A 21532-nucleotide genomic window follows, 5' to 3' on the forward strand; every position below is an offset into this window, starting at 1 on the left:
AAATCGGTTCGTGATGACGTTCATTGACGATGCGACGAGGAAAGTTTTCCTGTATTTTCTGGAGAAGAAGAATCAAGCTTTTGAAGCCTACACGAAGTTCAAATCCATGGCGGAGAGGCAAACCAATAAAAAATTGAAGATTATCAGGACTGACAACGGCACCGAATATGTGAACGAAGTTTTCCGGAGAAGTTTCGAAAAGGATGGGGTACGGCACCAAAGAACATGTCCTTATACTCCTGAGCAGAATGGTGTGGCAGAAAGGATGAATCGCACGCTCGTGGAGAAAGCTCGAAGTATGCTCAACGATGCTCAATTACCAAAGAAGTTTTGGGCAGAAGCACTATCAACGGCGGCCTATCTTGTCAACAGAAGTCCTTCAAGATCGTTAGATGCGATGACACCAGAAGAAGCTTGGTCCGGAAGAAAGCCAGACTTACGTCATCTGAAAACGTTCGGATCAACGGCTCTGGTCCACATCCCGAAGCAAAAACGCAAAAAGTTCGATGTGAAATCAAAAGAAGCGATTCTGGTTGGATATGGAGAAGACGTTAAAGGCTACAGATTGTATAACCCGGTCAATCAAGAAGTATTCATCAGCAGAGATATCATCGTTGTTCGAGAAGGTAAACCGCAGAAGCTAATCATGCAAGCAGACGATACCGAATCAGTTCAGTTCATGGAGTTATACACGATTGAGGAACCAAGCGCGGATTTCACTGACCCCGTTGACGAAACTCCTGCTGATGTTGAAGAGTTGGACCGTATATCTGGAAGCAGCGAGAGCGATTTCGAATCGTTTGATGAAGATGCAGAGCCTGCGCTCCCTTCGCAATCTCAAAGGCCAGCTGAAGAGCAGCAAGGGCCAAGGCGCAGCGAACGGGAGCGCCGATTACCAGGCAAGTATCATGATTTTGTCAGTTATAGTACGTTTACTGGTGATATCGTCCCCCCACAGTCGTCAACTCTATCCAACGAGGTTACCGGAATGCTGTCTGATGATCCTCAGACCTACGAAGAGGCGATGAATCGACCAGATCGGGACAGATGGATGGCTGCGATGCGTGAAGAAATGCGAGCTCTAGAGGAAAATCATACATGGGATTTGACGACTATTCCACGTGACCGGAAACCTATTCGAAACAAGTGGGTATTCAAGACTAAGCGTGCGGTAGATGGAACGATTGAGCGGTACAAGGCGCGTTTGGTGGTAAAAGGGTGCTCGCAGCGCCCTGGCATAGATTACGAAGAAGTGTACGCGCCCGTTGTACGTTATTCTACGATCCGTTACCTGCTGGCGTTGGCAGTCAAACATAATTTGGATATCGACCAAATGGACGCAGTGACAGCTTTCCTACAAGGAGAATTGCAAGATGAGGAAATCTACATGGAACAGCCGCACGGATTTGCTGAGGATGGAATACGCGTTTGCCGATTACGAAAGGCTCTATACGGATTGAAGCAGTCAAGTAGAGTATGGAATAACCAGTTAGATGCAGCTTTGAAGAAATTCGGCCTGAAACGTTCCAAGGTCGACGCTTGCCTGTACTACCAACGAGAAGGTGACAAGATGCTGTTTGTCACAATCTATGTGGACGATTTCCTGATTTTTTCAAACGACGATAGACTGAAGCAGAAATTGAAGCAATTCCTCAACAACCGATTCAAGATGAAGGATTTGGGAGAGGCGACCTTCTGCCTCGGATTACGAATCACAAGAGACCGGCAGAATGGGAAACTTTCGATTGATCAGGAGCATTATGTGGAGAATATTTTGCGGCGGTTCAATTTGGAAAATTGCAATCCGGTATCAACTCCAGCAGAATCTAGCATCAAGTTGGAAAAGTCGATGTCCCCTAGCAGTCCAGCCGAAACCCGTGAAATGAGAGAAGTGCCCTATCAAGAAGCCGTTGGTTGCTTGACCTACCTGGCGCAGGCAACAAGACCGGATATCAGCTACGCTGTAAATCAAGTAAGTCAATTCTGCAGCAACCCCGGGCGCAGTCATTGGAATGCAGTGAAGCGGATTTTGAGGTATTTACGGGGATCTAAGGCGCACAAAATCACTTACTCTGTGGATCGTCAATCGGAGCTAGTCGGTTATACAGACGCGGATTGGGGAGGAGATCCTGACACAAGGAAGTCCACTTCCGGATATGTATTCACGTTTATGGGAGGAGCAGTATCCTGGAATGTGAAAAGGCAGACCACAGTAGCACTTTCATCATGTGAAGCAGAATATTGCGCTCTTTCCCGTACCATTCAAGAGGCTTTTTGGTGGAAGCATTTTCAGTCGCAACTCTTTGCAGATAACGTGATTACGATCCGTTGCGATAATCAATCCGCCATCTGTGTCGCGCGAAATCAAGGGTACAATCCAAGGACTAAACATCTGGACATTCGATACCATTTCGTGAAGGATGCACTGAATCAAGGAGCGATTGAAGTCAACTACATTGGCACCAACGAACAACCAGCAGATGGATTGACGAAGGCGTTGATGAAAAATAAGCTTCAAGCGTTTAAACAATCGTTAGGAATCGAAGATTAGGGAGGAGTGTTGGAGAAACTTAGTAACCTGCGATTCCTTACGACGTAACTAGGATAGTTTGTTGATTTAATAAAACTTTTCATTCGTTATATGGAGATCGCAGCAAGCTACGCGTGCGCGTGGACGCTTTTGTTTTTTTTCCTGTCACGGTTTTTCTCACATCCGTAAAACTTCGATTCGGGGAAAAAATGTTCCGCGTTCGGTATGTTTTAGTGAATTTGTTTGTAACCTATTTTTTATTAAAACTAAGTGCTCATCAAAGATTCCAGTGTGATTCGAATTTCTCTAGAAGAGTATTGAAGAAGATATCGCTCCATAGCGCCTTTGGATGGCGGTTCTAGGTAAATTGCCGGGAGGAAGCCGATCTTCCGGGCGGACTTCTTCGAGTGTAAAGTGCCTTCGCCTTGGAAGATCCTTATTCGTAGTTTGACTTTGAAATTTAGTTTAAGGAGGGGTATAAATTTCCTGTAAATTCGGTGTGGTTCATGAAAAAATTGTGCGCGTTTCTACGGCGTCTTACGTTTCGTTCATGTCGGGTCGGTAGTGCCTAATCTTTGATTCGCTGATGACCGCTTTCATTTCCAAAGCAAAGAAAGAAGAAAAAGAAGAAGTGCATAAAGAAAATGTCTTCAAAACAGTGATGGTTTTTGAGCAATCCGCCGTTCCAATACGCGCACAGGCTGTCCGCTGCTATTTGGAGCTCGTTTCCATGGGGATGGCGATATCGTTCAAGCCGATGGAGAAAATCAGTAGTGCACTCAGATTGTACTTTTGATATAAAGTATTTGTACATTTTAAAGCTGTTAAATGATTTTATTCTATTGTGTCATCTTTTGGTTTGAATGGCAAACATGTTCAAATTTTCATATATTTAATTTTTATTTCAGGAACCACACAGGTAAATTATTTGTTACTGTTCACATACATTTCACATAACTAAAACGGAGCGTTTGGTACGGTATGTCCACGCATCCATCCTCCCCTGTAGATTCAAAAATTGTTTCGATTTAAATATTATCAAGTAGTAATATACTTGAATTCGAGACAATTCAAAGAATCATCTTTGCGGCAAACACAACGCAGTAGGCCTGGCCGCTTTGATGCTTGTATCATATCTCTGATATGCTGCAAGTTTCAATACTGACAAGAAAAATAATTGGGCATAATCTAACCCAATTATTTTCCAGGATGCTTTCTTGTACTGGCTGCGTTTGTGTTAGATTAGATTAGATTAGATTAGATTAGATTAATAAAACTTTTCATTCGTTATCTAACCTCAAAGCACATCGGACGTTCTTTTCATTCCCTGCGATTACGAGAATAGCCGACCACACGTTAGAAAGAGCCATTGCCTGCAATTTAAACACTGGAAATTTGCTGGGATATATCTACTTGAGATTCTCCCAATTTTTCATAGGAACTGCTCCTGAGATTTTCCAGAAGTTTTCCCGAAATGTCCTTCAGAGTTTCCTGCTGGGACCGATATTTCTTATAGAGAGTTTATCTCATCATCATTCCCCGAATACCTTCTGCACGATTTCTCACGAAGTCTCTTCGAAGATTTTTAAGGCAATTTTTCTTGGAGTTCCGGTCAGGATATATCCTTCACACTCAATCATGTATTGACTGTTCGGTACTTTTTTGATGAAAATAGAACAACAGAACTATTTCGGTTATTTCGGTAATCGATTTAACTGAGGCTCAGTACTCCAATTGCCAAAAACGTGAGCAAAAGGTAAACAATCCATTTTTGATGTGTTCAGCTATTCTATTTTCGTTAAAAATTAACCGTATTCGGTATTCGAAATTAAGTGTGTAGGTTTACATCCGGAATTCTGATGAGCAGTGTGTGAAGAATACGGCATCGCAAACGAACAACAATCAACAAAGAACGCGCTGCAACAACGCTTTGTGTTTTTTTTTTGTTAGCAGATTTGACAAATTTCGTTCCCGAGTTTGTTCGCAACAAAACTGGTAGGAGTATTTGTCTCACACCTTTTATTACGTGATTTTTACATTGTTTTACAAATAAAACATGACTTTGTGTAAATCATGATTCTGATTTAGTCCATTTGCTCATAAAATCATTGACGAGAATCGAAAATATTGTCAGAAACTCCATAACATCGACACAAACATGCACGGCAAGCAATACCGTCTACCCCCGTTGGTTTGAACGACACCTCATGCAAACCAACGGAGTTCATTTTTAATTTGAACTTCTAGTAATCCTGCGGACATCGAAAAAAACACTGATGGCAACTTTTTTTGCTGTTTTGTTTTGATTCTGCGTTCCGTTTCACCCCGTTCCATGAGCAGAATGACGTTTGAACTATTTTTAGCTTGAACGATGTGCAGATCAGCGGGGTCAAATTAAAAAGTGTTTAGATACGGTCAAACCAACGGGGGTAGACGGTACTTGTTTTATTGCCTTTGTCGCATGATACGTGTTTGCTGCGGAGCGTGTTTGTTGCCAACATGCATGGCTTACCATAAAGCGTTTGTTCTTTCGCCTGTTCCGTTATGCGTACTCTGTTGCTGAGGAATTTGAATTTCTCTCGAGCAATGCCGAGAAGAATCACATCTGTTCATGTGGGAGAAATACATAAAATTCTGAAAAAAAGCTTGACAGAAACTAACCAAATTACTCTGAAATCCTTGGAAATTCTAAGAGGAAAACTATAGAAGCTTCCGAGGAAATGTCTATGAGAAATCCCGGAAGAAATTCCGACAGAAATCTTGCGAGAAATTCTGAGAGCTTTCTGGGAAGTTCGTAATTAGAAGTTACAGTATGTTGAATTATTGACAGTTCGCTGTTGTGCTAGTAGTTAGAATGCTTAATTGCGAGCGTATTAAGATTAAACAGCAAAAAAAAACAATTTCAAATTTTCCATAGAAACTTTAGAGGCACAAATATTACGAATAAAGATTTGTAAATCCTGGCTTTGCTCACTTGCTAAAAGAGGCAGATAAGCCAAATCAGACGCATTTGTTTACGAATTGTCAATATTACTGTCCTTGAAAACGTAAGTAGGGGCTCAAGGCGGCCATTTTGTCAGCCATATTTGTATTGCCTGATGTTTCACTTTAACCTTCCTTTTGCATCACATTGGCAGTAGCTCGCTGACGTAGTGTACGGTTTGGGTTAAAAAACGATCCTAATGCCAAAGGACGGTTAAGGGATTGGCATTCAAGCCGAAAGGGCATTGGCGTAACTAGGATTTTTTCCTGGAGGGGGCCCAGGGGGGGCCTGACTTGAGATGAATTTTAAGCGGGATGGGCGCCCGATATGTGAATATGCAAATCAGTATTGTAGTTTTGAGTAATCCAAATGACTGTTTCAGATTTGTTCATAGTTTTGTAAACTATATGAGTACGATCAATTCCTCCAAGATTTTTTTCCATAGCTTAATTCAGTGATTCCATCTTGGCTTCTTCCAGAAATTCAATCAAGAATTCATCTAGGGATTCCACTAGACATTTTTTCGGGGATTTGACCTGGGATATCTTTAGAGTTTCCTCCAGTAACACAGCGTAACAAAAATTAACTTTTGGTCTGTCTCAAGAGCAAACTTATGTGTCTCTGAAGGATTTTGGGCCGCTGAATCCGAATCCGGGCTCAGATTTGCTCTAACACGTCACAAATTTGAGCTATACCTCAATTTATAGGGCAAAATATGCGATTTTGGGCTTTTTTGACTGCAAGCCATTAAGCATGGAAATGTTTTTTTTAAGCAATCAAAAGGTTAATTGGTCAATTAACATCTAAATTAACAACTCATGCAAAATATTTCGTTTTACCAAATCGAATTTGATAGTTTTAAGCGATTTATGTTAGGTACGATATTTCCCATACAAGTCACCCTCCAAAAGTTGCATGCAAGTTTTCATACTATCATAAAATGCTTAAATCTATCAAATTTAATTAGGTATAACGAAATATTTTGCATAAGTCGTTAATTTAGATGTTAATTGACCAATTAACCTTTTGATTGCTTAAAAAAAATATTTCCATGCTTAATGGCTTGCAGTCAAAAAAGCCCAAAATCGCATATTTTGCCCTATAAATTGAGGTATAGCTCAAATTTGTGACGTGTTAGAGCAAATCTGAGCCCGGATTCGGATTCAGCGGCCCAAAATCCTTCAGAGACACGTAAGTTTGCTCTTGAGACAAAAAAATGTTGCGCTGTGTAATTGTTCCAGTGCTTTTTTCGAAGTTTCCTTCAGGAATTTCTCCAGAGATCCTTTAAAGTATTTCTGCAGATATTCAGAGATTTCTACAGGGATGTCTCCATATATGCCTTCCAAAATTCCACTAGAGATTGCTCCAATAATTACATCTGGAATGATTCGAATTCCAGAAATTCTTTTAGACAATTTTACTTAGAGATTCTTAAAAAACACTCCAAGAATTGCTTGAAAAATTTGTATAAGAAACCTTTAGGGATCCTAGTTTTTTTTATGTGTATTAACGAGATTTTTAGCCCTAGGCTAGTTCATCTCGCGACCCACGCTTTATTTCCCTTCCGAAGGAAGAACTCACATTTTGCGAGTTTGTCTGGAGTGGGATTCGATCCCAGGTCCTCGGCGTGATAGTCAAGTGTTCTAACCATCCCACCAGGTCCGCCCCACTAGGAATCCTAGTATTCCTTCAACAATTACTGCACACATTGATTTCTTCATTTTTTTATCCAGGAATATTCCTACAAAAATTCTTCCAGGTATTCGCTAAGAAAGCTCTCCTGAGATTGCATAAAGAGTTCCTGATGGGGTTTGCTTCCGGGATTCCTCATCGGGTTTCTTCAGAAATTACTTCAAGAGTTCCTCCAGGGATTCACCGGAAATTTCTTCTGTTATTCTTACAAAAACGAATTCCGAGATTATTTTAAACATTTCCAGAAGAACTCTTATTGGGATTCCTTCAGAAACTGCCGAAGGAATTAATCCAGGATTTCAGGATTTCCTCAGGAATTTCAGCGGTTTATTCAGTTTCCCCTGAGAATTCTTCAGAAAATCCTCCTGCAATTCCCTCAATAATCGAACTTTGTATTTCATCAGGAATGAATCTTGAGATTCCTCCAGGAACTCCTTCGGAAATTCCTCCCAGATTTTTTTCAAGAATTATTCCAGGTATTCCTCCTGGCATGCCTCTAGGATTTCATTCAGGTATTTCTCCAGAGACTTCTGCAAGAGTTCTACCAAGAATTTCTCCTGGTATTACCTCAGGAATTACTCCAGGAATTTATTCAAGTTTGGATCCAGGAATTCTTCCATGAATTCCTCCGAAAATTCTTCCAGGAATTTCTTCTCTAGGGTTTCCTCTGCACATTCCTCCAGGATTTATTTCATGGATCCCTCCAGGAATTCCACCGATGATTAATGCAGTAATTTCTCCAGAAAATCCTCCTGGAATTCCACCGGAAATTCCTTTCTGAATTCCTCTAAAAAATTCTCCAGAAATTCCTTCAGAAATTTCTCCATGGATTCCTTCCAGAATTCCTCTAGAGATTCTTCCAGGAATTCATTCAGGGATTCTCAAGATATTCATTTAGGGATTCCTCCTGCATTCTTCCATGAATAGTTCCACGGATTTTCCCCAAGATTTCCGATAGAGATTTGTCCAGGAATTCCTTCTGAGGTTCTCCCAGAAATTGTTTCAGGGATTTCTCCAGGTTTTTTTTTGCAAGAATTACCCCAGGGATTCTTCCAAATTATTCTCTAGAAATTCCTCTAAGGATGCCTCCAGGAATTCCTCAAACGGTTACTTAAGTATTACCCCAAGAATCCCTTCAGAAAGTCCTCCAGGAATTGACCAAGGAACTCCCATAGGAATTCCTTCAGAAATCACTACCGCAATTCCTTCAGGAATTCTTCCTGGAATTCCTCCAAAAATTGCTCTGGGAATTCCTCTAGAAATTTCTCTTGGATTTTCTTCAGAAATTTCTCTTGGAGTTTCTTCAGAAATTTCTCTTGGAATTTCTTGTGGAATTTCTTCTAAAGGTTTCTTTAGAAATTTCTCCTGGGAGTTTCTCCATGGACTCATCTCGGGATTTCTCCAGCAATTCATCTAGAGATTGCTTCGGGAGTTCTTCTAAAAACTCCAAACTCCACTAGATTGCTCCCAGAATTCTTCTGAAAACTCCACCAGGAACTCATCTAGAAATGTATCCAGAGATTACTCCAGGCATTAGTCCAGGAATTTCTCCAGGGATTTTTTAAGGAAATTCCCCAGGGTATCCTCCAGGGTTTTTTCTAAAGGAATTTCCCAAGAGATTCCTCCAGGAATTGATACAGGCATGTCTCCAGGAATTTATCCAGGGGTTACTCCAGGCATTCCTCCAGAAGTTCCTCCAGAGATTTCTATAGGGATTCCTCCCGGCATTAATCCAGGATTCCTTCAGAAATTACTACCGCAATTTCTCCAAGAATTTATCTAGAAAATCCTCCAGGGATTCATTTAGAAATTACCCCAAGAATTCCTCCCGGAGTTTATCCAGGAAATATTCCAATAATTCTTCCTGGGATTCCTGAATGATTTCCTCCTGAGATATCTCTAGGAATTCCTTCATATATTTTTTCAGGAATCCTCCAGGAAATGCTCAAGGGATTCTTTTAAAAATTTCCCCACAAATTCTTTCTGGAATTTATTCAAGAATTATTCCAGGTATTCCTCCTGGCATTCTTCCAGGATTTCATCAAGGCATTTCTCCAGGGACTCCTCCAGGAGCTCTACCACGAATTTCACCAAAATTTACCACAGGTATTTCTTCAGGAATACTTTCGGTAATTTACTCAGGAATGGATCCATGAATTCCTGCAGGAATTTCTTCGGAAATTCGTACAGCAATTCCTTCAGGAATTGTACCGGGAATTCCTCCAGAAATCCTCCCAGGGTTTCCCCCAAGAATTAATCCAGGAATTTCTTCTCCGAGGTTTCCTCTGCACATTCCTCCAGGATTATTTCATGGATTCCTCCAGAAATTCCTCCGATGATTTCTCCAGTAATTCTTCCAGAAATTCTTTCTGATATTGCTCCTGTAAGTCCTCCAGAAATTCCTCTGAAAATTTCTCCTGGAACTCCATTATAAATTCCTCTCAGAATTCCTCTAAGAATTTCTCTAGGTCTAGGTATTTCTTTAGGAATTTCTCTATGAATATATTCAGAAATTTCTCCATGGATTCCTTCCAGAATTCCTCTAGAGATTCTTCCAGGAATTCATTGAAGGATTCTTTAAAGAATTGATTAAGGGATTCCTCCTGGAATTCATCCATGAATAGTTCCATGGAATTTCCCCAAGATTTCCTATAAAGATTTGTAAAGAAATTCCTCCTGAAATTCCATCTGGAACTTGTCCTCCTAAGGTTCCTCCAGAAATTTGTTTCAGGGATTTCTCCAGGGTTCTTTCCAAGAATATCTTCAGGGATTCTTTCAAGAATTTTTGTAGAAATTTCTCTAAGAAATTTTGCGGGAATTCCTTATGAGGTTTCTTCAGAAATACTCCAGGAATTCCTTCAGAAAGTCCTTCAGGAATTTCTTCAGAAATTGATCCAGGAACCCCTCCAGGGATTTCTTCGGAAATTCCTTCAGCATTCCTCCAGGAATTTATGCAGGAAATCCTTTAGAGATTGCTTCCGATATTCTTTCAGGAGATTCTTCAGGAAATTCTATAGGAATTTTTCCAAGGGATTCCTCCGGAAATTCTTTCAGGTTTCCTCTAGGAATAAATCCATGAATTTCAACTCCAGGGATTCCTCTAGAAATCCGTCCAGGAGTTATTTCACGGGTTCTTCTAGAAATTCCACCAGGAATTCCTTCAAGCATATACCAGAAATTCCTGCAGGGATTCCTCTAAGGATTCTTCCGTGAGATTTCTCCAATAATTCCTCCTGGAATTCCTCCAGAAATTCCTCTGGGAATTCTTCTAGAAATTTATCTTGGAATTTCATCAGAAATTTCTCTAATGCTCCAGGCACTTCTCCAGGGATGCCTCCTTAGAAATTTATCCATTAACTTTGGAGCCAAGGGCTGAAAGTCTCTTTAAAAAAGACAAATCAATCAATCAATCCATTAACATTTCCAGGGAATCCGCCAGGAATTTGTCCAAAAAATTTTCTAGGATTTCCTCCAGAAATCCATCTTGGAATTGCTGAGAAAATTTGCTTATGATTTCACCAAAAAAAAAATGTGCCTATGATGCTTCGTTCTATGATTTTTCATAGGTGGTGTCTGTGGAAAATGTTTGATTTTCACTAAAGTTTTCCGGAAAATTAGGCGACCCTGATTTTTTTCAACTTAGTTTTTCAAATATATATGATCGCTACCTAATTTCATTAACCTTCAGAAACTTAATACCAATTTGTACGATTATAAAAAAATCCCCTAATGCTCCAGGCATTAGTCCAGGAACTTTTCCAGAGATTCCGCATGGAATTTTTCCAGAAGATTCTCCCGGATATCCTCCAGAAATACATCTAGGAACTCCTCCTGTGATTTCTTGAAGAATTCCTCTAAGGATTCCTCCAGGAATGCATCCAGAAATTCCTCCAAGGATTCATCTAAAAAATTTACTAGTAATTTCTACAGGGATTTCTGATGTGGATTCTTCTTTTTTTTTCCTGAAATTCCTAGCATAATTGCTTTTCGGATTCCTCCAGGAATTCATCCAGGGATTCCTCCAGGTATACTTTCACAAATTACTCCAGGGATTCCTGCAGGTATTGCTCCGAGAATTCTTGTAATGATTTCTCCCGAAATTTCTCTCGGGATTTTTTTTTTAATTTATTCAGCGGTTAGTTAAAAAATTACAGTATTCCGTTCATAATGTTTTTCAGGGATTCACCCCAGGGTTTTTTTAAGGATTACTTGTAGATTTTTTGAATAATTTGAAGGATTTCTAGAGGAATTCCTCCAGCGATTTGTATTGAAATTCATTTAGATAATTTTAAAGGGACATAGAAGCCAAGAAATTCTCCAAGAAGTCATCCACAATTATCTCATGAATACCAAGTCTTTTACAAGTCCAATCATGAATACCTCCAGACTTACGATTACATCCTGCAGCACCTGCTTTTAAATATATTAAACTTTCCTCAATTTATGGACGTTCCCTTAACCATATTTTGCAGTAATGCTGCTAGAAAATTCGAAGATTCTTAAAGATACCTATCCAGGAATTCCTGGAAATTATCATTTAGATTTAATTTCTCAGCGATTTAAAAAAGAAGATATACAAAGTAATGCTTTTTATATAATTCTGATTATATAATATTTCCAAACAAAACTAACTAATTACATAGACCATTTTGGACAATGATCTTGTAAATAGTGACAAGTTAAGAATTGCCTCCAATAACTGTAAATTTAAACACATATTATGCCAAATAAATTTTCATTACTGTACGTGCAGTTGAAACCCGGAATTTTCGACTAGCGAAGTTGGATTTTTCTCCAAATCCGTGCGTCGGACCTAACTTCGGAAGTGGTGCGCTGTATAGCTGTATTGCTATACAGGGTGTCTACTACCTGGAAAAACCTGGAAAACCTGGAATTATCAGGGAATTTTACTCGACCTGGAAAAATCCTGGAATTCTCAGGGAATTCTGTTGACAATCAGGGAATTTGTGAATTCATCATTTCAATACAAATTTTCAGTTAGCAATGCTTCAAAGCGAATAAAAATTTCGGCTGCGCCGCTACTAAATGCCCGCTCGTTAAATATTATTGTAACTGTTGCCGCTGGCTGCACTGCCAGAACTCCATATTTGAACTATAGTTGTCATGCAAATGCTGTCAATTGCCAGTAGATTGACAGCAGGTCAGTTATTTGGAAGAATAGCATGGTTAATAGAATTGAAGAAGAATAGATAATGTCAGAAGTATAGTGTGGAGTGAGTTTGCTCAAATGTTAATTAAACCTATTTAATTTTATATCCGACTTAAACTAGTTGATAAATAATAGTGAGTTAAAACTAAAATGCTAGTAAGCTTCATGAAAATAATGAAAATTTGTGCTTTATCACAAGTTATAAATACGTGAATTCTAATCAACATGCATCCTTAAATTAGAAGCTTAAAGTAAATATAATTTGTACACGATGGAATAGATTATTATCTCAATATTATAATTGCAGAATTCGTAGATCGTTTGTTGCGTCGGGAATTACAGAATGCATTTTAAGAGTGTGGAAACACCGAAAGTGTAAGCGATAAACATTGTAATTGATTTCTAGTATGCTAATAAAACCTCTTTGCAGTTTAAAGCTGCTCATAACCACAAATATTACTGTGCGTTCTGCGAGTTGCTGACAACCCGGTGTCCAATAAGATTCCCATTCTGTTCCCTGCCAACAGTAACTAACTTGTATTTTTCCACAGCAATCTCCTATTTTATGCTTTACTTATTTCGGAAAACTGAATCGACAAAAGCATGTTAAAAGCATTGTTATGATTTGGAATTTTAAAATATTTCAATCTATTGCAGTCATATGGCTTAGTAACTTAAATTGTATAAAGCAGAATTTATTGAGGTTTGCCTAACAAATTCGCAATTGCCTGTAGATGCTGAAAAATACCTGAAGGAGCTTAAAGATATATTTTAATCGTAATCCTGAAACAGCCGCAGAGTATGATTGATCAATTGGAACTCTTGACGGATTTGATGTTAGTATTTCTAGCGAAATTAACTAGATGACTTGTGGAAGAATTCTAAAATATTTTTCTGACCATTTCTGAAACGTTTTAAGATCAACTCATAAATGATTCTATATGTACAATGTTTGAAAGAATTTTTTACTCTCTTTTTGCAATAGTTGCTTCTAATCTCCACAAATTTTGACGAACTCGAAGGAACCTTTTTTCGATGGACATAATGCAATAGTTTTAGAACACGGTTGCCGACTTATTAGTATATTCTGATTGTCAATTATGTACTTGTTTCAAGAGTGAAACTATTGACAATCAAAACTATTGATTTACATCATTTTTTTTATATTTATTTTGAAAATAGTCCACCTGTAACAATATTTATTCATATACTTTTGGTAAAAACGCTGTTTTGACATAAAATTATCGTTGAAATTTGTTGTGAAGAAAGAATTAAAATATTCTGAAGGAATGCCTGAAGTTAAATTTATGTGGACATTTTTAAAATTTTCAAGTGTAACTGGCAGTATTATTTGAAGTCATTTTTTGAAACTCTGAAAGGATTTTCTGACTGAAAACCTATAAACATATTTAACATTTTTGCTAGCAATTTCTATAAAAGGAGAAATCGCTGGAGAGAAGAATCTAGCGAAATTCTTGAAAATACATACTTGAGCGATTCTTTTGCGAAACCAACGAAGGATTAGCTGCATTTTTTTTTCAAGTTTCTGACAATATTTAAGAAAGTTTGCTCAGGAACTACTTGGTAGATTATCTGCTGGAACGGCCAAGCTTAACTTTTATAAAAATATAGTGTAATTTCTTATTGTTTTCCTTGCTAAATTCCTTCAGCAATTCATAAACAAAATTTTCATTAAATTATGCAGAAAATTCTACAAAAGTATCACCAGGATCGTTTTAAGAATTCCATCAGAAAATCATCTCGTGCTTCCGCTGGTGGAATGTTATTAAAGTTGGAACCAAAAATTTCACAAAAAGATGCGTTTCCACGAATTTTTAGAAATCTGAAATCATGTTTAGTTTAGTCGAGTTTCTTGAACCTGGAATTATTTTCAAATACCTGGAAAAATCCTGGAAATATCAGGGAATTTCATTTTCATAATTGAGTAGACACCCTGGCTATACAGCGCACCACTTCCGAAGTTAGGTCCGACGCACGGATTTGGAGAAAAATCCAACTTCGCATAGTCGAAAACTCCGATTTTCAACTAAATTGAGAGTATAGATCTATGTTTGTCACCACGACAGTGGTTTTCAGATTTTTTCTAATTTCCATATATAAAGTCATGAAAAATTTCTGGGGGGGGCCTGACGGATTCTGGGGGGGGCCTGGCCCCCCTGGCCCCCCCTCTAGTTACGCCAATGCGAAAGGGAGATAAATTTGCAACAAAGTAGTGTCCAATGTCCCTGGGCTTTGGATCAATATTGTCTAGGGAAGAGTGTCTTCTGAGGGCCCTCTTGTTTCAATTGTTGCTAGTGTTGTTAAAACATATTTATTTATTACTTTATTGTATTTTTTTCTGATATAACAACATTAGATTAATAGGTGCGACAGGAGTGACCATCAAAGTCACTTATGTCCCTGGATAATTCGATCTAATAGCCAACGGCTTCCTCAATGGCCGACTGGGTGCGTGCTTTGGGTGGCGGATTTAAGCAAAGGAAGGGGAATCATACTTCGATTGACTTCATCGGATAAAGTGCCATCCGATAAGCGTTCTTGTGTGAATCTCCTTCCATCGTCTCGCAGTCAAAATTGAATTTAATAAAGCGAATGAATGTTAAAAAAAACTTTATTATTCAATCAATTGTATTACAGATTTGTCCTCATTTCAATTCTAAACATTATTTTCATTACTGTATTAGTTTCAATATTTAGTTATAAAGTTTAAGAAAAAGTATAGCTACACATGACTGCGAGACGACGTGGACCACATTGAGGAAATAGTCGATATAGGGTAGTTGGACCATTAGGGAGGGGCCTCTATTTTGGGCATTTTTCTGCTGTTGCTCGGCCGGTTGGACTGGTTGACCGTATTTCTTTTGCGTGGTGAGATATTTGCATTATCTACCCAAGCACGGGAATTTGGGTCAGTTGGTTCGATGTTGATTGGGTTGTGACAGGGGGATGTCCGAGATGGTTGCCACTGCCCAGATGGTTCGGCATCCTAATCAAATGTTGAAATTTTTAAAGGCCCAGCTATGCTGCAAATACAAAATATTTTATTTTCTTGGAAATATAATTAATATTATTCATCAATTACATTAAATTATGATTGATATTCGCGTCGATTTTTTTTCCTGTTTGATCACATACACACTAATACTAAAACAATTACTGCTATTATTCATAACATAAACACTATACACATAAAAATTACTAATCAATTTTTCCTCCTTTGTTTTTCTCTGTAAAATGTTGCATGGTTCGAATCCTTGCGGAACATGAATGGTGCATGAGCACAAGCTTTTTCAGATTAACATATGGAAGATCTTCGAAAGACAACCAGAAGCTAACACAATCTATGGGGGAAGTATCATCAACATATGTAAGTAAACGAATGTAAAATACTCTCCATGGAACCTGAATTCTAAGCGTGCAAAGGTAAATAACTAACATACGGCGGGAAACAAGAATTTATCAGGAAACTAAGTGGATGGGAAATTGTACTTCGGTTTTTCGCATTGTAAATGAAAATTTAACTAACGTTACGCGTACGAACGAATAACTAGTTTTCAAGTAGTTTTCTTCTTTTCAAAAGCTCTAATTCTCTTTTTTTGCAAATTTGTGGAACTTTTTTATCTCGTCGAATTTTGCAGCCGAATAGCATTGATAATTTCAAGTCCATACTAACTCCCGGCGCGAGTTGCAACACTTAATTTTGCTTATTATTCCGAAGCTAACGCGTGATCAATAACTTAAAATGCTTTGTTGACGTCAATGCGTCTCGACTCGACGAAAACTGATTACCTACTTCTTGGACTAAGCTGGACAACATTACTTATGTATGACAAGGAAGATAATTTAACGTTTTTAAATGTTGGTATTATATGAAAAGTGAGGGAGTGACATGTTTTCTACAAGAAAAACTAGTAGGACTGAGAGAACAATTCGAAGATTTAGCCGTATATTGCCAGGATCTAGGGGCGAATCCTGTTAGGTGTAAATGATTATTAGTTATGAAGCTAATGCGTTATCAATGAGACCAATTAGTCTGGACATTTTGGACGAAAATTACTACCTATCTTAAATAATATTCTGCAATAAATGTCGCAAAAACATTATGACCAGCAATTACTGACATAATGAACATAACAACTTAATATAACACTTCAATAGAGTAGAGACTACATATTTGATATGGGGCAAAACAGTAACGCTACTTAAGTTTGGGAATCTAAGGCAACTAACTGACAAATTGACAAGGACCTAACATACAACATGAACCTTACTACAGAAACCAATTTCACACTTTCTACCGTATTTGCATTATTGTGTCTCAAGTCTAGTCCAATACCTTTCCCGAACCTATACCATTACCCTTCCGATGGTGTTCATGTGGTCCGCACGGACTATTACGGCCATTACCCCTCCTTGATCTTCGGCATTGGATTGACTTGCGCTCTTATTGCCCCACCAACTGCTGCAAAATGAAAATGAAAATGAAAATGAAATGAAACAAAGTAGTGTCCAATGTGTGGGCTCGAATCAAGTTCGGCTTTTTATTGCGCAGAATTTAAACCTGTTACGTGGCTTAGTTGGTACGGGTGCCGGTCTAGCGAATATATAGTTGTCGGTTCCAATCCTACTGGATCGTAATTTTTTCGCAAGTTTTTCTTTCGAATTGACAATTATTCTGATATATTTTTTACAAACTTGAAGTATCAGACTTTGTGTGAATGGCTTCCCGTTTACAACTAGAATTGTTTTAATATACTATAATATCAACGTCACCTAAATTCGTTCAGCTGAGCTAATCGGTATGTGTAATTGGCAATAAGTCGTTTTTGTTTCGATTAACCATAAAACTTTACCAGTGTATACACAACAGTAAACGAACTACTGATAAACTCAATTGTTGTTGACCATCTAATCTACGCTCCGAACGCACCGTGTGTTTGCGTCGCGCAAAACGCGAAAACTGACGACGATGCGATGACTGTTGAAGTGCTGAATGGAAGAAGACCGTGACCGCGACGCGCACGGCAAGCCGCGACGGACGACACCGTAATTCGCGCAGTGAATCTCTTTGTGTCGATGTTCTCTGCGTCTGCACGTACCCATCAGTCAGCCGTGATCTAGTTTTCAGCAGTAGGTAACGACAACAACAACAACGCTGTTGTGTTTGTGTATACCATGTATACCTGAGTGTTGAATCGTCGTACACAACAGTTAATCCAGTTTTATCATCCATCGTCGTCTGGTCAGTTGCTCATCTTTCGATGGCTTCCGGTCAGATCTCCTAGATACCGGAGGACAACTGGATGGTTCGAGACCACGAAGTTGTTCACCAGTAGTGGTAAAAATGAACTTTATTACAGTTGGGGTGGGTTGTTGCATGGTATTACACATCGCATGTTTTTGTTGAGAGGCTCTGGATCTGGTTGAGTTCCTTCAATTATACTACTATCATCCTCAGGTATAAGAACAAGCTTAGATAACTTTACAATTCGTAGTAGGAACTACGTCATTTATTGAAAAAAAAATAGTCAAAATTGCATTGAAAAATATTGAGGTTCACATTTTGAGAGATCACCGGCCACGTCCTTACAATCCTCTGAGGAAGGAAAGCTTTCTTAGTAGGTACCACTTGGGCAGCGGCCGGTATTTTGGGCACTCTTCGCTATAACTCAGTATATTCCAAATCAATTGACTTGAAATTTTGTACACGGCTAGATACCATACGCATCTCACCGCGTTTCAAAAAATTGTGTCAATTGGTTCAGTATTGGCTGAGTTATAGCGGAAAAGTGCCCAAAATAGGACCCTTGCCGAGATGGTTCCACTTCCCTATGCCAATCCTTGTGACTAGAGACCCTGCATTTTCAAAGTTGTCTCGTGGTGGTGGTCTTGCTGATAAGATAAGGGAATGTTTGAATCTGGAGACACAAGATAAAGTTGAAGCGACAAAGAATCATACGAAACTCCCTTTAGGTCAGCAGTGTTTGTTGTTTGTTACGTCGCGTAGAAAAAACCAGGAGTAAATAAACCATTTGCGCATCTAGATGTAACCAAAAGCAGTTTGAACCGAATGCGAAAGTGAAGAAATCATAACAGCACGCGTATGAGAAAAACAAGATGTCGCAAAAAAACGCGAAAAAATAAAAGAAGAAAGAAGTGTTTGCCAAAGTGTAGGCCTAGCAGTTTAGGCCCCAAATGTAACGTGATTTGAGGTCTACCTCGTACGTTGGTAAATAGTGAAGCAAACTTATGGAACGAAGAGAGACTTGCCACCAATTGTGAGCCGGTCGGGTACGAGTTGTTGCTGATGACGGTGATGGTGATGATGATGATGATGATGATGACGACGACGGTGAAGATGATTATAGTGTGGTGTGCAAGTTCGCTGAATCGCTAACCACACTTACCGCTGTTCAATGCTAAATAATGTATGTTTTTCTTCGTTTCCGGAACGCCAAAAACTATAGAGGAGTAGACGCCGAATCAGAGTTACCCCCTTAAACAGGGTGAGAAAGGGAAAAGTGGAAAATTCGAAAAACCGAACGGGGGAAAACCCGTTTTATTGAAAGCAGAAAATTTGGAGGCTGCCTGCGTGCTAGGCCACAGAGGGTAAGTAAACTTTATTACATTTTTATATACCGGCCTCCAACAGTACGAAATCGCTCCACAAAGTATTGCAACATGCATTTCGAGAATTGCAATACACTGTAATCACCAGCTAGCTGCTTGTGATGAAGCTTTTCGGGGACTGATGCAATATTGGGAATATGTTTTGGAATGCTTTGTGGAGCGTTTCCTGTTGCAGTTGACTGATATAACAGAGCAAGAAGAGCACACTAATTGTGAACCATGGTGGAGTTTTTTTTTCCATGGAGGACATTTAAAATAGCCTTTGGAGCCTATTAGGGAATGTATGATTTCCAACATTTATGGTGAATGATTTTTGGTAAGAATTTTCAGCAAGGTCTAGGAAAACCTAATGTCATTCAGATAAGTTACTAAGCATAAGAATTATCAAGTGGCGTCAGACACCTCTTAAAGTTTCTTTATCTTCCCTGAAGGAAATTTTTACTAAGTTTCTGAGATGTTTTTCAGTATTTGTTGGAAATTCATCGAAGAATTTGGATAACGAAGTCGAATCCGAGGATGACGAGGCTTCATAATTGCTCTTGGTCTATCATACAAAATGGTCAAGTTTGACGACATGGTTTCTAGTGAACCGATTTGTCTAAAATTTTGACAGTCCCCATGAAATAACGTGAATTTTGATTTGTAATAAATTGATTGACTTCTATTCACTATACAGGGTGGTAGGTTCCTGAGTGCAAACTTTTTAAAGGGTGATAGAGGACCATGAATGGTGAAAAAAATTGTTCTGCGCATATGGTCAAATCTCAACCGTTACGTAGTTATTGAACTTCTCATGTTTTTGACTCTTATTGCCCTTACTGGCTATAACTTGAAAATGGTCAAACTTATGGCAGTTTTTTTACCCTTATTCGAAAGATTATTGAATATTCTATCAAATGGCATCTTTGAATCGTTTGTTTTAGTTAAATACCTAAGTTTTCTAGAGCAAAATAGCTAAAAATAGTGTGTTTTAATTTGTCTTTGTCAATTATCTTTGAAACATGTGTATTAAATTAAAATTCTTTCTTTGGCAAAGTTGTGGCCCCTGTTCCATTCTACTATTCGTTCTTTGACACCAAACTTCTGTCTCTTATCGTTTTCATGCAATTTTGATTAAAATGTGCGGCACGGTGCACAAAAAAGTGCTTACCATGACAGTTGCAAATTTGTAATCTGAAGTGCGATGTTTAAATCAAAATTGCAAGAAAACGATAAGAGGTATAAGTTTGATGTCAAAGGACGAATTGTAGAGTGGAACAGGGGCCACAACTTTGCCAAAGAAAGAATTTTAATTTATTACGCATGTTTCAAAGATAATTGACAAAAACAAATTAACACTTAAACTACCGAGGGGGTAAAAACTCCCGCGAACTACCAAGGGTCCAAAAAAAGTCGGAAGTCCAACTTTGACAAGGCATTTCTCGGCCGTTTTTCAACCGATTTCAAAACTTTTTTTTGCGATGGAACCGGACAGGTTTCAAGATCATCGTCCATTCAAAAAAATTTAAAATAGATGCGTCTACCCAAAGTTATTAAGCAAAAAGCACTTCCTAGTTTTTTTTGACAGCGCATTTTTTGCGCACATTGATCAATAAAACAAAATTTAAAGCGATGACATATGGTTTTTTCGACTCTAAATCATGCGTACAGGTGGAGTGAACATGTTTATGCAATATCAGTGATTTGTCAGTACACTGATAATTTACCTTACTCAAAAAACTGCTAAAATACCCTATTTTTCACATAAACTAAGCAATAAATCAAAATTCAAAGCGATAACATATAGTTTTTTTGATCTTAAATTGTTCGTAGGATAGTACTCGACATCTTTGATGAACAATGAAAATGTTCTAATTACACTCTTATTTTGTTTTACCCGGAAAACTACGAAAATTCCATACTTTTTACACAAAGTAGCCAACAAAACTAAATTTAAAACGATATCATGTAGTTTTTTTAGCCTTGAAATGTTCGTAGCAGTCTGGGGGACATACTTGAAGAATAATAGTGATGTTTTCATTACACTCAAATTTTGATTCACTCAAAAATCAACGAAAGTACCACATTTTTCACGCAAAGTGCTTAACAAAAATAATGGCTTACAATGCAATGTAGTTTTTTACCTTCAAATTATTCGTGAGAGCTTACTGGACGTTCTTGATGAGTAATAGTGATGTTTTCATGACACACTTAATTTATTTTACTCGAAAAGTAACAAAAATACCATAATTTTCACACAAAACAGTCAATAAAACAAAATTTAAAGCCATAACATGTAGTTGTATGCCTTAAATTTTCCGTTACAATGTACTGGACCTGTTTTTGATAAAATGTTGATGGTTACATGACACTAATATTTTGTTTTATAAAAAAAATGTACGAAAATACCACAAAAAAGCGAATAAGCCAAAATTTAAAGTAATTATATGTAGTTATTCAACTTTGAATTTATCGTAGTAGTTTAGTGGGTTTATTTGAACAATCCTAGTGAATTTTTTATTACACG

At 38.2% G+C, this 21532-nt stretch overlaps 1 protein-coding gene across 2 annotated transcripts in view; it reads left to right on the plus strand.

Moving 5' to 3' along the window:
- LOC109419129 (poly(A) polymerase type 3) overlaps positions 1-21532 on the plus strand; it is a 76726-nt gene that overhangs the window by 11348 nt on the left and 43846 nt on the right. For both annotated transcript variants that reach the window (XM_062860629.1, XM_029866483.2), the window contains exon 2: positions 18864-19005. The gene's annotated coding sequence lies outside the window, so the exon portion shown is untranslated. The remainder of the gene's footprint in view (positions 1-18863; positions 19006-21532) is intronic.

This window comes from Aedes albopictus, chromosome 3, assembly GCF_035046485.1.
Source record: "Aedes albopictus strain Foshan chromosome 3, AalbF5, whole genome shotgun sequence".
Lineage (NCBI taxonomy): Eukaryota > Metazoa > Arthropoda > Insecta > Diptera > Culicidae > Aedes > Aedes albopictus.